We start from the raw sequence: 16,232 nt of genomic DNA on the forward strand, positions 1-16,232 counted from the left end.
CGCTTCAAGCAACAACTACACCTATATGTATCAGGAACTTCAATGGGGGCAACAATGGCCCAAGTTATGCTAATTGTTTCACGTTCAAATTTGAAATAGACCATATCTTACACCAGCAAATTTGGCACAACTATGTGAAATATTGAGGAAGGTACATAGATGACATTTTTGGAATCTGGACGGGTACACTAGAAGAATTTAACCAATTCTGCACCTACATGAACAATATTGACGACTGCATACAGTTCACAATCACACATAGCAATACAAGTGTCAACTTCCTAGCTGTAACAGTATTTCATATTGCAAACTACCTTCTATCGCAAACCAACCGACAGAAACAACCTTTTACATCAACTGAGATTTCACCCTTCCAACACCATTAGGAATTTATCCTATGCCCAATTATTGAGAATAAATAAAATTGTTCAAGGGGAGACAGACTGCATCATTCAGTTGAAAGAAATGTTAGATAAATTCAGGGAAAGAGGTTACCAAGAGTCAGAAATCAGGAACTCATTAGCAAAGGTACAACAGATTCCGAGAGAGACCATCCTAAACAAATCATCAGATAAGAAACAACCCCTGCTGATCTATGTATCAAAATACTCCACATAAAGTACTCGAATCATGAAGATCATTCAAAAGCATTGGCACTACTTAGCATGAGACAGGACACTAGGAGAACTATACATAGATCCCCCTCTATTCGCATACAGTAGAAGCAGAAACCTCAAAGATATATTAGAGAGGAGTGATACCATTAGACCACCAGAGAAAACAAAAAGATGCAGAACTTTCCCATGCTTACAGTGCTCCAACTGCAGCCTTGGACTGAAAGGGAATTTAGTATTTTACCCCAACTCAAGCAGAAAGATATACCTGAAAAACTTTGACACATGCAACAGAAAGAACATCATCTACAGCATCAAATGCCCCTGTGGCAAGTATTATGTGGGACAATCAATAAGAAAAGCAAAATCATGTTGGAATGTGCATCACTCCAACATTCGCACAGGCAATATCAAATCACCAGTGACACAGCATTTCCAACAAGCCAAACAACAAATCTCACAGATGAGGTTTCAAATCCTAGAAGTAGTTAACAGAATATCTGGGGAATGCAATCTTTCTAAACTATTGGACCAAAGCAAGATATACTGGATATACATATTGAGCTCTTTACATCCGTTTACATTTACCATTACAGATCCTCACCAAGTGATCCACAAGCTTACCAGACCTGAGGAAGGTCTAAAGATCAAAATGCCTTTGAAAAACTATGACCCCTGTGTCTCTGAAAATAAAGAACTTCTTTTGGATTATGCTACAGTCATCAAGAAGATTCAATATAAGAAATGTTTGATGAACTGAAATCTATTGTTAGAATATATGAACTGAATTGATAGGAATATTTTGTGTTGAATTACACACAAGATCCTTCCTACTTCCTAGTACATCAAACCTAGGCTCCATCTGTCCACTAGTATTACCATATCTCACTGTACATGTGAGGCTTTTTGGCGACAGGACCACAGGCCTACTTTAGATCACTTAAAAAAAATAACTAATACACATTTATTTAAAATTAGCAGGGCCCACTCACACAACCTCACACTCATTTACATGCAGGGTTCCTGTCACTTACCCTGTAATACGCTTCTCAATAAGCATATTCTCTTTTTTTAACCGCTCTTTCAATGACATGTTTTGCAGCATTCAGCACCTCTCACATCAAGTGGCAGTTACTTACAATGCTGTGCACTTTAACATGTTTATTTTTAGAAGCATTTTCATGAAAGTAAAAAAAATGCATATGTGCATTTAAAGCAGCACTGCATATAACTTTTTTCTAAAAGAAAGGAAAAGCAGATTGAAAAGATGTGTACAACATTCTTAAATGACACTTGGTGTGTGGAAGTTAGGTACGTTTAACATGTTGGCTGCACATGCATGCTTGCCAACATAACCCATTCCAATCTGTAGGTGCTTATCAACTCTTATTTTTTTTGCATTCCATGGGCCTCATTACACGGATGGCGGTGAACCATGTCGCTATTAGCGCCATGGTTATTGCCGGTAAAATACCGGCACCGCCTTGGTGGAAAGGGGAATTACCGCCCTATTCCAAGGTTGGCGGGGCGGTAATTCTCCCTTCCCCCATTGCCCTTCCCCATTCCCATTTTTGCCCCATAGGGCTCTATGGGAATGGGGAAGGCGCTAATTACGGTACCGCAAATTGCGGTACCGTAATTAGCTCCCTGGTCCCTTTGCGGGTTTGTTTTTTAACGCCTGCAAAAAGCAGGCATTAAATTCCCCAACCCGCAAAGGGACCTCGTAGTAAGGCGGTAAGGATTTACCGGTACCGGTAAAATACCGGTACTGGTAAACCCTTACCGCCATCCGTGTAATGAGGCCCCTTGACTTGTAATACCACTACTCCCATTACAAAACTCAGAGTAAAAGTCTCAGAATGTAAACTAAAGAAACAGAACTGGACTATTAGATTAGAAAGTGTGACATTTATATGGAGTGAAAAATGGAAAATACTGTGTGTTTAAAAATATTTCTTTTTAGGAGCATTTTCATTAAAGTTAGGAAAAGCATATATGTAATTATAGCAGCACTGTATGTAATTTCTTTCTAAAACAGAGAAAAAGCAGATGCAAAAGATATGTACAAAATGTTATAGGTGTGGTAGTTTAATATGTTGGCAGTACATACATACCTGCTAACATGACCCTTTCTGATCTATGGGTGCTTATCCACTCCTAGTTGTTTTCTGCATTCTGGGACTTGTAGTCCAAGTTTCCTAATGCAAAAAGTGCAACTACGACTACCACAATGAAAACTAAAAAAAAAAAAAACACTTGATAAGCACTTGGATATTACAGTCGATCATGTTGGCAAGTATGCATGTACTGCCAACATATTAAATTGCCACACACCAAGTGCCACATAAAAATGTTCTACAGATCTTTTCCATCTGCTTTCCTTTTTTTATCCCTTTATTGGCATTTTAATAAACAAAACACAAATTCCACACCTTACTGAATGTGGTCAAGATTCCAGTACCTACAAGTTTCACATCTTTGCAGTGGCCACTGGTTACAAGATAATACAAATGAAATGCAACTAAGACACCTTTGAACAATGCACCAAGCTAATGGACTCTCTCGGCCACTGTCCATTATTGCCCTCTCACAGGCCTCCAATCATGTCCTGATGGCCGGTTTATTCCTTCTCAAAGTTATCTCCACTAACTTGGGTCAGGAGATGCAGTAGTTGTGTTTGATTGGACCAAGTATTCTACAACATCAACCCGTCCCCACAATGAGGTCTATGCACCCTCCCCCCTCAACCGTTCATACGAGTTCCTGTTATCATGTGCAAGTACACCACTGGATTCTTGGGGGAGTGCATCCAAAGGGGGGGAAACATTGCTTGTACCAATGCATCCCACGCATTCACATCCTTCAGCGTATGGCCCCTTAGGAATGTGCATGCAATGGATGGGTGCACAGAATATCTCTAAGGCCAAATAACCGAACCAACTCAGGAAGATGGCAAAGTACAAATCTATTAAACATTATCTAAAACAGGGAGTTACAACGAACATCAACGGACGTACACTCGATTTCTCTCAATTACTTTTTCACACAACATAGACTTTATACGAAAAACACATCAGAGGTGAAGTCAATCTATGTGGCAAATAATAAAAAACCTACTGGGGATCAGGATAGGCTTAGGAGGAGCATCTAAGTACACATTATATAGGAACTAGGATTGTGATTGACCGCCTACTGGCAGGTGGGCAATATATGCCTAAGTCGAAAGCATGTCATCTTTAAAACCATTAGGTACGTGGTTTCTCATTGGTCTTCAAACTATAAGGTCCTTCATTATATGGACCATAACAATTGGTTAGCATGCTTGTGCCATGTCTGCAACATTCCTTTCATTTAGCAGCACGTAAACCCAGACCCAGGTTCAAGGAGATGGGCCTGACTCTACCTCCCCACCCTATTAGCCCAGCATCTCTCATCACCCAAGCCTTCTGCCACGAAGATTGCCTTTGAACTTGACCTTACAAAGTATCCTTGTCTATGGGAATACATGGGAGTGCGGGCACACACTATCGTGTTCTAGTACTGCATGTTCAATTGTTTTCATCCTTGGCTCACGTGACAGCAGACCACGGTCTAGTCCATTTTGCAGGTTTTACAGATCTTAAATTAATAAAACTTGGCACTCTTGGTGTTCTTTCTTTGCATCTTAACAAGGGATCATTCATCCTCCGCACGTTCGCTCCTTTCCAGAATAGAAGCCTACCTTGGGTGCTTCAGTCTTGACTCCAGGCCAGATAACCTCGCCATGCAGCTCCACGATGTCAGCTTATTCTTGCTGCAACACAATTCTCCCTTTCCTCTTCGTTGGTCTTAGCTTTTCCAGCTCCTATACAGTGATGGCTTCACCTGCATTCTATTTCCCTACATATAGTCAGCTTTTATGATAACTTAGTCTACCTTGCGTTTCAGCATCTGTACAATTATTGAATGTTTGATTCTCTGCAATACTTTGTGCACGTGTAATCATCTTTTCCATATTTAATAATTCACTCGATTCTTTACTTCATCATTAGTTTCTGTAGAATCCATATATCCTATTTGGCCACTACCCTGAGACGTAGTTCATACTCTTATGATGTCACAGGCTTCTTTCTTTGCTCTTTTTCATATTCCTTCATGGAGTTCCTCCCTCAGATTATCCTCTTCAGGGATACATTTGATAGAGTTGTCTTAATTGGTACATACATTGCACAACAAACACAGCACTTCTCTCATTAAAATCAGCAGCACAAAAATAACCTAGACATGCACCTTTTTCTCACACCCGTTTTTGAACTGTTCCTTCTAATAACCCAAACAGCACTACTCATACTCCAATTGTTCTAACAACATAGTTAACATACTAGTACATCACCTATAACACAACCTTATTAACTCTTTCTCCGAACAACTCCTCCTACCTTCATAAATAACAACCTCTCTTACTAAAAGTACTGCACCACTACCACATATACCCACTAATTTTCTTTTACAATTACAGCAAAGAAGAAGATTCCTGAAGACAGCAACTAAAGAAAGAACACTCTTAACATCCAACAAAATAAGTACATATGTACATCACTCTAATTGTAACAATGTGCTTTCACTATATAGTAGCATAGAGTATTCTTTCAAACCAACAACATTAATGTCACTCTTACTCATTGTATTGCAATATTCACACTCTTTCTATTCCCATCTAACCAGCACCATTATAACACCCACTGTTCTCCTCAAAACATCATAACGCCCTACGTATTCAACCATAGCACCACTCCCTTACTCACTGACCAAAGCCACCACACCTCGAAATACTCTTACTCTCACAGCCAACCCAAATGCACCTATCATCCCACTATACAATCACACAGCACAGTATTCATCTCTACAATCACACCCACACACCCATGCACAATATATGCAAATACATTCAACAACGTTCAAACCCAAACTTTATTTTTTCCCAACAGACAAAACAAAATGCCTACTCAAAAGTAACTCCATAGAAAACAAAGATAAAATAGAGCATATAAGACTAAAAGCAAGCCATATAGTCATCCACCTCTAAAACAATGTATATAAAACATCCCAAAAAATGCTAATAACCCCACTCAACACAACTAAATCAGTCACCACTGAAAAGGTTAGGCCTCTCTTGCAAAAACTGGAAAGTAAAAAAAGATGTACAAACAAAAGCACATCTACTAATGAACCAAACACTATTTCTGACTGTTCGTCCCAAGTCTTCTTGGGCACCTTCTCCACACCTACATCCTTCTCAACCTGCGGTGTCCCCCAGGGCTCAAATCTCTGCAACCACTCTTTTGCCAGTGGATCTTTCTCCTCCTCTATCAAGCCCTCCCTTTTTTGCCCCCTCCTGAAAAAACCTTCAGCAGAGCCTACCTGCCCAGCCAACTACTGACATATTTCTATCACTCCGTTCCTTGCGATACTGCTGGATAAGCTGGCCTTACCACAATTTCCTCACACACTGAACTTGTGGGTGGTCTCCACGACCATCAATCTGAATTCCAAGCATCCAGAGGCATGGAAACTGCTCTTCTGAACTGGTAAAGAACTGCTCACATATCTGGACTCTAAATCTCCAGCTGTCCTCATCCTACTCGATCTCTCCTCTGCCTTCGACACAGTCAACCATTCTATCCTAATAAAATGACTCCATGATAGCCTTGTTATCTCGGAGCGGGTACTGGACTGGCTGACCTCCTTCCTAACTGACTGTTCGACCCAAGTCATCTTGGGCACCCTCTCCTCACCTACTTCTTCACCTGAAGTGCCACCAGGGCAGCAAGACTTATCCTTGGCCTTAGGCCCAGGGACTGCATCTCTCCTGCCCTAAAAACTGTTCACTGGCTCCAGGTTGCTGCACGGATTAAATTCAAATCCCTCTGCATCATCCACAAGGCTGTCTGGGGCCTGGGACCACGCTATCTGCAACTTTCTCTCACTAAATACTCTCCCTCTAGACCTCTACATTCCTCTGGCACCAACTCTCTGTATGTAAAGCATTTGGCTAGACAGAGGGCCGGAGGCCGATCACTTTCTGCAGCTGGCTCCATCTTATGAAACAGCCTCCCCCTTCATCTTTGTCTTGAGCAAAACGTACTCAAATTCGGAAGCTCGTCAAGACTTTCCTCTTCACCTCTTCCTTCCCCTCTTCCTTGCTCTGCTTATCTCACAGTCATTGTGATTGGTGACCTGGGCCCTTATTTACCACTCAGGGACCTGGCCTCCCACACCCAATCAGCCCAGCCTCTGCCTACCTCTCAGCACTTTCCTCGGCACATAGCAGCCTTCATCCTGCAGGCTTGCACTAGCTACCCAAATTGCAGCTCAAGGCCACATAGTACTTACTATTACTATGCACTCCATCTGCTGCTCACCCATGAGCACAGACATTCCAGCACATACCCCCACTTCCCTTCTTTTCGATTACGTTTCGTCACTGTATTTATTGCTTTCAAATCCATGTTCCCTCCATGTTGCCCTGTGGGCGCTTTGAAACAGAATAGACTTACTGTATAAGCACCTAACAAATGCACAATAAATAAATAAATTAAATCTATCAATGTAAACGCAGCCACAGTAAAGCATTCCAAACTATTTATTTTACAAAACATTTATTTTACATTTTTTGTAAAATCAATAGTTTGGATGCTTTACTGTGGCGACGTTTACATTGGTAGATTTAATGTATTTATTTATTGTGCATTTGTTAGGTAGAGTGCTTCACAATAGTATAAAAACAACTGAAAAGTCATGATCTACCCTTAAAAACTATTGCAGAAGACTAATCCTCAAAGCTCTAATTGACAACGCATTTCTACTACACAGACAGTTGTTTATATTGATTTTAAACAGAATGAAACCACTAACTACATCAATAAATTTACAAAAAGTACTTTTAAACATGCGCTATGTCAATATAGATACCTTTCCAAACTTCTGTGAAGGTGAATGGATTCACACAAGCAGCACAGAACCATATTTCAATTAATAGGCTTATACACAAGAACAACACAAAGAAAAAACAATTGCCAGAGACAGTAATGGGTGAGGGTATGAAATAGTAATAGACACCATTATGGCAAAAGAAACACTCATGGAAAAAACATCCCCAACAAACTTTCAACCAAATATTCCTTTCGCCCAAACAAACCATCCAGTGTATAAATGGACATGCAGCTCAATCTGTAATGTATGCCAATGTCAACAATCCTTTAAATCTTTACGAGAATTTCTCAATCACTGTGTGAAACTAAAAGACAAAAGTAAAATGAAAACTTTAAAAACCATGGATTCTTGATCAAATGTCACTTTGGCTACCCTAAACCAGTTTGAAAAAAAAGGACAAGTAAATAGCTTGATGTATTCTGTTAGATGCAGTGTAAAAGTTAAATCCCCTAAAAACACATACAACATTAAAAGGCACGAAGCCTCCAAGTACATCAATGATTACAATGCAATCAATGCCCTCTTGTGGAATGCAGACATATACATACAATACATTGCAAACAAATCCGCTGCAATTTCAAGATATGTCACACACTATGGCTCCAAAGTTGAGAAAAGAGAGCAAAAATTCATCTGGGATGCATATCGTCTGACAAAACATAGTCACAGAAATTGTACAACTTCAGTATAAAAATGCTCTCCCATAGAGAATGCAGGTGCTACGAAGCTGCAGACCGTTTAACAGGTACAGCCTTATATGGCAAATCTGAACACATTGTCTGTTAAACATTGGTTCAGCTTCATCCCGACAAAGAGTACTAAAATCCTACCAAGAGATAGAAACAATAACCACGAATGATCCCAACAGCCAGGACTTTTTTTTATTAAACAATTTAATTGACAATAACTACTCAAACAGAAGTACTGCTTTGTTAAACATGTGCCTGTACGACATAGCCCAAAACTACTGCTACTGCCAAATATTCAGTCTCAACTTGTGAAGCGTGCCCCAATGACACCTTTTAAACCTTGGAGAAAAGAAGTAGAATTATTAAGTGGACATTACTCATTTGAATCTGCATTCAAAGCAAATGAAATAAGTTTAACAAATGTCAATTACAAACAATACAATGTAATTTTGGACAATGAATGCCAACAAGAGGAAGAAATTGAAGCTCTACTAGATAAATAAATAGCAAATAAAGCAGAATTAGCTATGACTGAGGTAGAAAATACCATGTATCAATCTAAATAATCTGAAGAATACTTGTCATTGCTGAAATCACTGCATTTGTCTAGAAGTCACTGAACAAATTGAACATTGTTTTAAATATTAAACTAAAACTTGTAGTTGTGAACATTATTAACCTCTCCTACTTTACGTAAGTGTTGAAGCTGGTTCTTGTAAAACATTTTTTAATTAAATTAATCAGCAAATTTTGACAAGACTTAACAAACAACTACCTTTCATCTGTTGTACCAGCCCGCACAGGTTTAGCTGCCTACAACATAGGAGGTGTAACTTTACACCAACTACTGCTCCTCCCAGTAGAACACCAGAACAAATTAGAATACTACAAATTATCAGCAGAAGCTGCTACTAAAGTACGCAGAATTCTGAAGCAAATTAAAGTGCTCCTGGTAGAAGTAAGCATGGTTTCCAACCTCGTGTTGGCTTTAATTCATCTCAGAATACCAGAAGTCCTAAAGGCCGACTACGCAGAACTGTTTGGAGGAAAACACATTATTGTTTTTGGAGACCTCCTTCAGTTAACACCAATAAAAAGTCAACCTATTTTCAAAACATTAGGACACAAACAATGCTGTAACACACTCTGCAACATTGGAAATGTACATCTCTGGCAATATTTTTGCTACAGAGAACTAACTCAAAACATTCATCAGTTTACAGATCTCACCAATGTTAGAATTTTAAAAAGCACTGGTCTGCTTAATAAAGATGCAAAATCCATCTTACATACTAGACTAATACATGAGCTATATGTGCAAAACCCATCTGCTCCTGATGTCATGGAACAATTAACTCAACAAAATATAAAATGCATGTCCTTAATGCCAACCCTTGCATGGTGTAGTCAATTCAATGATATAATGTTGAAAAAGGAAATGCAACCCATACTACATAACAACTCCACAGACAAATAAGAAGTGCACTGCATGACACTCCCTATGTGTCAACAAGCAACCGCACGACTAAATAGCTTTAACAAATGTATCTCCAACACAGCTCTATCAGAAAAAGTAGTAACCCTGTGTCTAAACTGCAGAGAAATTCTAAAACGTAACCTTGACTTAGAACAAGGTTTAGTCAATGGAGCAATTGCTACCGTTGTTGGCTTCCAAACATATCCACATGGCAACAACATTTAGTTTGTCAAAATCCACTTTGACAGACTTGAAGCAGTTAAAATAATAGGCCACACAATAGCACATTTCCTTCCTTTCAAAGACATGTATGTATGCAGAGAACAATTCTCTCTATCTCATGCATATTCAGTCACTATTCACAAATCACAAGGTCTAACGCAAGATCACATATTGATTGACATTGGCAGCACATTCTTTAAAGAAATTATGAGTTATATAGCACTTTCATGTCTGTGTACACTCAATGAACTATTCCTAAGTTAACTTTGATGCAAGCAAAGTCAACACTGACATTCCGTGCAACCTAGAATACAACAGGCTATGTACACTGTACGCCCCATCTAGATATATATCCTGTACCTCAAAAAAGAAAACCTTTAAAAAGAAAACAAATACAAACCGAACCTATAGCAGATCTCCCAATAATACTGCTAGACATTAACAGCAACTGCTGCTCCATCAAATTATTAAACCACAAAACTGTCTAGTCCAAAATCGACCGCACATCCATCAGAAAACAAAGAGAAAAATGTGTCTTCTCAAAAAACAACTGCAGTCCCACCAAAGGATACAGAGGCACAACTTTCTGATCATTTTAAATTCAGCAATACAACTGGAGAAAATTGATATGTAAATGTAGCAATCAATCTTCTCTTCCGACTGCCCCCAATTCTTCACAACATTTACTTAAATGGCACAGACCAGTTATGTTGGCAAATGCTTGTCCCGCATAGAAATGCCACAAATAATCCTTACAGTGTCTCATATATAAGGCAAGAATTGGACTACTCTACAGGAATGGTAAAATGTACCATAAACAAACAGGAAGATCTACAATAATTCCTAATATACTTAATACAAGTACTAGAAACCCAAAACACCTGTATGAAACTTCCAGATTTCATACACATGGAAACATACATGCACTCTCTGCAGCCATGTTTTGCAAGAGCACATACCTAATGAACAATTTGTGTATGTATCCATACCAAATTCTGAATCCATTCCATTTCACCAGCTTCTGCATGATGTAAATCATAGCATATCATGCCCTTTTTGTCATTCAGACAATCGTTCCAACTTACAAATGATCTCACATGGCCAATATGTGATACTAATGCTTCTAAGGTACAATGCAGATGGTATCAATAGGAATGAAGCTTACAGGCGTCACACGCGGCCAAGTATCTCTTGCAAAGAAAACCTTCACATGAGTGGGCATAATCTACCACTCTGGTGCTACAACCACTTCAGGACACTATACTGCATATGTAAAAAAAAAAAAAGTTGTTAGTTTTAATGTAATGACCTCTCCGTTACTCCAAAACATTGGTTACCTGCAAATCTAACCAATTCCTACTTAATATTACTTTGCCCCAAATGTACTCACTAAACTGTAGCACAATAAACAGTTAGAATATACCAACGGGTATCTAACCACATCCATAATACTACAATAGTACTTTTAAAAGCAAAGATACTTAGAATATGCCAAAAGGGATCTAACTACTTCAAACATACCCTTCATTGCAATACACTGCAAATACGCCATCACAGTTCTTGTTACTGCAAAACGTCTTGTGAAGTCTAATATAGTTAGAATTTGCCAACTGGTATCTAACTACTTTAAACATTCCTTTAATTGCAACACACTTCAAACAAATATACTATCACACGTACACTCACATAATTATGATCGTTTTTTTTTTTAATCCTGTATTGATTTTTTTCCAATCACCCAATGATTATTTCATGTCAATACAACAACAGTGTAGTACACACTGATGCTTTACCAAACATAGTACATAGAATGTACTGTTTATGAAGGTCAAAACAAGTAAATGTATATGTAAAATGTTATGCAATTAAAGCTTTTAAACTATACTGCTTAACAAATTATACTGCTTTTTCCCACAGAAAATAAAACAGAGATTCCAACGTTATTACTCTATGCAACTTAGTAACCATAGCAAGTATAAACTAGTAAATATTCCATAAACACTATTCTCAATTGTACTACAATCATAAATAACATATACACTTTAATTACATAATTCCACCATATAACAAATACTGTATGCTCCCCCAACATTACCTATAATTACTATACACATATTACTATAGTGTATTGTATTATATGTGGTGATGCCCCCAAGAATATTCAAATAGCAAGACTCGCCCGTAACCTCTTGCAATCCAAATGATGTCCAAGGACACCAAAAGTGACTGCAGACTCGGCGGCACCTGCATGACTTTTTTCACCTATAAAAACAACTCCATGTCGACTTTATTGCACTCCCCCACCCTTTCCAAACCCTCTTTTGGCCACGAATAGCTCCAAATGTTTTTTTCATACTTCTTCTCACTGCGCAGTCTGCGGCGATGTCAGTGCACTCGGTGGCACCCGCAAACCATTTTATCACCTATAACACCAGCTCCATATCAACTATATTCACTACACCACATTTTCCAGCCCCTCTTTTGGCCACCAAATAACCCCAAATGTGTTTTCCAGATTTTTTCCCCACCGCGCTATCCGCAGACACCACCGGCTGTCCGTGGAGCCAACATGGCGACCCTTTAAAAACATATGACATAGATCATACTTTTGAGCATCCAATCAGCTGGCACATACAATGTCTGCGGACATGATGCCATCCCCTCATTGGCCCAGATGTGTCCACGGACCACAAATAGGGAAGTGGGTCTGTGGACCGGACCCAGATAACACTAATTTCTTTTGACCTAAATTTTTGCCGTTTTTTAAAAAAAACTTCTGATTTACACCAACTTTACTAAAGCATGTTTTTTTGTGAAAATCTGTCCTGTGGTTTGGGCTGTAGGTGTGTGAAAACATCTCTCATTCCCCAACCAATCCCATGGCCTGACTCACTAAGACAAGCACCAGCACCCTCTAACGTGGTTGAAAATCTTGGATGCCAACTAGACTCTGATCTATCCCTCACCCATCACACCACCAGTGTATCCAAGACATGTTTCTTTCACTTACGTATCCTCAGGAGGACTTTCCCCTACCTCACCTATCCCCACCCTTTCTCGGCCATTAACTCCATCATCCTCTCCCGCCTTGACTATGCAAACTGCCTCTACCTAGGAGCCCCTGCAGCCCAACTACGGAAACTCCAAAGAATCAAAAATGCAGCAGCACGCCTTCTCATCAACCTGCCCGCCAGGGAGCACATCAGCCCTACCCTTAGAGTCCTCCATTGGCACCCTATTGCTCGGCACACCACCTTCAAAGCCATATGCATCACCCATCGTGCAATCCACAACACAGGCCCTGAATTCCTGCGAGACAAAATTGTCCCTTACCGACCATTCAGGAACCTCAGATCTCTCAACGCATGCCTAGTGATCCCACTGCACAACTCGACAAGACTTGGCGGCTCCTCCTTCTCTGTCCAAGCGCCAATCATCTGGGATTCCATCCCCCTACAAATTTGCAAGATCGAAAACCACCTGAAATTCAGGAAGGCCCAATAAAACCTGGCTCTACCCTATACTCTCCTAAGCCATTCCATCCTTGAATACAACATTAATAATATCAACCTCTTTCATCATACTTCAGGGGCCGGCAGCGCTTGCAGCAGTTTCACCTGACACACCACCACCTAAACGCTAAGCAACACTGCCCCCTTACTAGAACTCCAGGTACGCCAGCAGCTTTCGTTGTGGCATTCCTGATCCACCAACACCCCTCCCGCAATAACATTAAAACCCTTCAAGCACCCGAACTAAGCCAGCAGCCTTCGCTGTGGCTACACTCGCATCATACTCTCCCCGACCCTGCCCACCAGACCACATGAGAGACATATTACAATGATATAAGTGGACCCCCACTAACCTAGTTCCGAAAACCGGGTTCAACAAACCAGCAATGACTGTCCATTACGGATGCCTACTATACAAGAGGCTGAAAACCCACGGCCTATGGTGTGGGCCTTCCTTCAATGGTACATGATTCTCAGTTCCTGCTGCAGATTCTCAGGGCCTGGCACTCAAATTGAATTGTTGGAAGTGGGCCTCCCACTCACCATACAAGACTCTCAACTCTAGCTGTCCTTTGCCCGTATCCAAATATGCACTGTCTGGTGCGGGCCTCTCTCCCACTGGGCAGGTCTGGTATCTGGCTGCGCTTGGTGCTTCAGTGTGCTGTGAGGTGTAGGCCTGTATCCAAATATGCACTGTTGGATGTGGGCCGCTCTGCCACTGGGCAGGACTCTAGTATCTGGATGTGCTTAGTCTTTTACTCGCACTGTACTGGTAGGTATCTCTAGCACTATACAGGACTCTCGAATTCCAGGTGTAGCCTCCATCTCAGCTCAATATATGCGGATACCTACCACATTATGAAAGCCATCCCCCCATGGTGCAGCCTAAGGTACGTATATTCACACACCACTAGCGGTGACATGGGCCGCAGGCATGGCCAAGCATCCATGCAGGATAGAAGACGCCTATGGCTAAGAACATCCGGTCTAGTGCACACATAGCCTCCCAGACTGAAACATCTGACCTACCTCAACACCTCTGCCAGTAGCATACAGCGACCACCACCCGAAAGGAATTTGGTGTAGCTGGCCACACATAGAGTCTCTCAACAATAGAAAACTATCTCTAACCCCCACCAGCACCCACCCATGTGTCTGTCCTCTCTTTGGCTGCTTAGTTGCACCTTGCCAGCCACCCAAGTCATAGAACGGCAACATGCACACACGCATCTACTAAACTAAACCCCCAGAACTTTCCAACCACACCGACTAAAGTCAACAAAGGCGTTCATCCGAGGAAAAAAAAAAGCACATTGAGGTCACACAAGTGGGGAAAGAGCGCTATATAAATATACAATACAATACAATACAATACATCTATGAGGATGTCAACACATTTAGCAATGGTGCTGGTGCTTCAGTGTCCCCATTTCCATGGAGTCCTATGGGACTCTATGAAAATGGGGATTAACCCTTGCCGCCACTTGTGATATCCCAGCAGAACAGAGATATCACACAACGGTAAGGGAGTTACAGGGTTACTGCCAGCCTCGTAATGAGCCCAATTGTTGCCTTATTTGAATAGACAAAGGGTTGTAAGTTGTAGCCCACAGTGAGTGGCAAAATACCTAAAGTTTTTCACTATTTGCCACATTTTTAGCACCACTACTGTCTGATGATCTTTCCAGCTAAGTTTACTGTTGAGCATTTTTTTGGTATTTGACATTCACCCAAGGGTATTTGACCCTGAGTGAGGACACATTTGATGTTTCCAATGTGATTTTTGTTCCTTAGTGGGGTCATATACTATATTTAGTCCAGGGTGGAGGCAACTTCCATGTGTTCTTTGAGGTTCATTGTGATACTAACACTGAAATATCTATGCCCAAAGACGATCCATGGTGATTTTTCAGGGCGATTTTGACCAAGATTCTTCCAGTACCTGTTGATGTCTTAACTGTCTGTAGCCCTCACTCAACCACTCCGCGTTCTACTTCCACCATATATTAGACATGGCTGATCTCAAGTTTGCCGGTATCCCACCAGTGTTACTGGTGGAATACCGGCAAACTGCCCTTACCGTCTCCCTCGCCCGAGATCCAGGTATTACCGGGATATTACAGGTGGTGGACTACCGGGAAGTACCCATTCCCATGGAGTCCAGTAGGACGCTATGGTATTGGATTTCTGAATCACTGGCACTGTAAGAATGGTGCCGATGATTCAGGCATTAGTTTACTGGTAGTGGCCTGAACTCCCGGCAGGTCAGGCCTTCCGGGAGATCTGTGGCCCCCACCAGAAAACTTGAAGTGTGCTGGTCTGGAAATAATGTCAGAGCCGAAAGATTGACAGCATTTTTTCCAGACTGGCACACATGTAATGAGACCCTTTGACTGAACACCCACAGATGACTCCACCCAATATGTACTAAAACATTAGGATTCTTCACCTCTCACACCAACTAATATAGCACAGTCCCAGCCCAGAGATCCATGCAGTAGCACTCACAAAGCTCCCTTGTGGATCAATGAAGATGAAGTGTCCTTGGCACAACTCCCCCAGAAACATACCAACACACAGAGCCTTCTGATATGTACTAGCGAACATAACAGCAAACCAATTGTGCATTGTTTCATCTATCCTCACTAACCAACTCACTTGTCTAGCTATTGCATTTTGCCGAGGAGCTATGCATATGACACTGGGTTGCAGCATAGAGCCCAAGAGCATACTGCAATATAACATA

This window comes from Ambystoma mexicanum, chromosome 11 (genome assembly GCF_040938575.1).
Source record: "Ambystoma mexicanum isolate Mex_15411 chromosome 11, UKY_AmexF1_1, whole genome shotgun sequence".
Lineage (NCBI taxonomy): Eukaryota > Metazoa > Chordata > Amphibia > Caudata > Ambystomatidae > Ambystoma > Ambystoma mexicanum.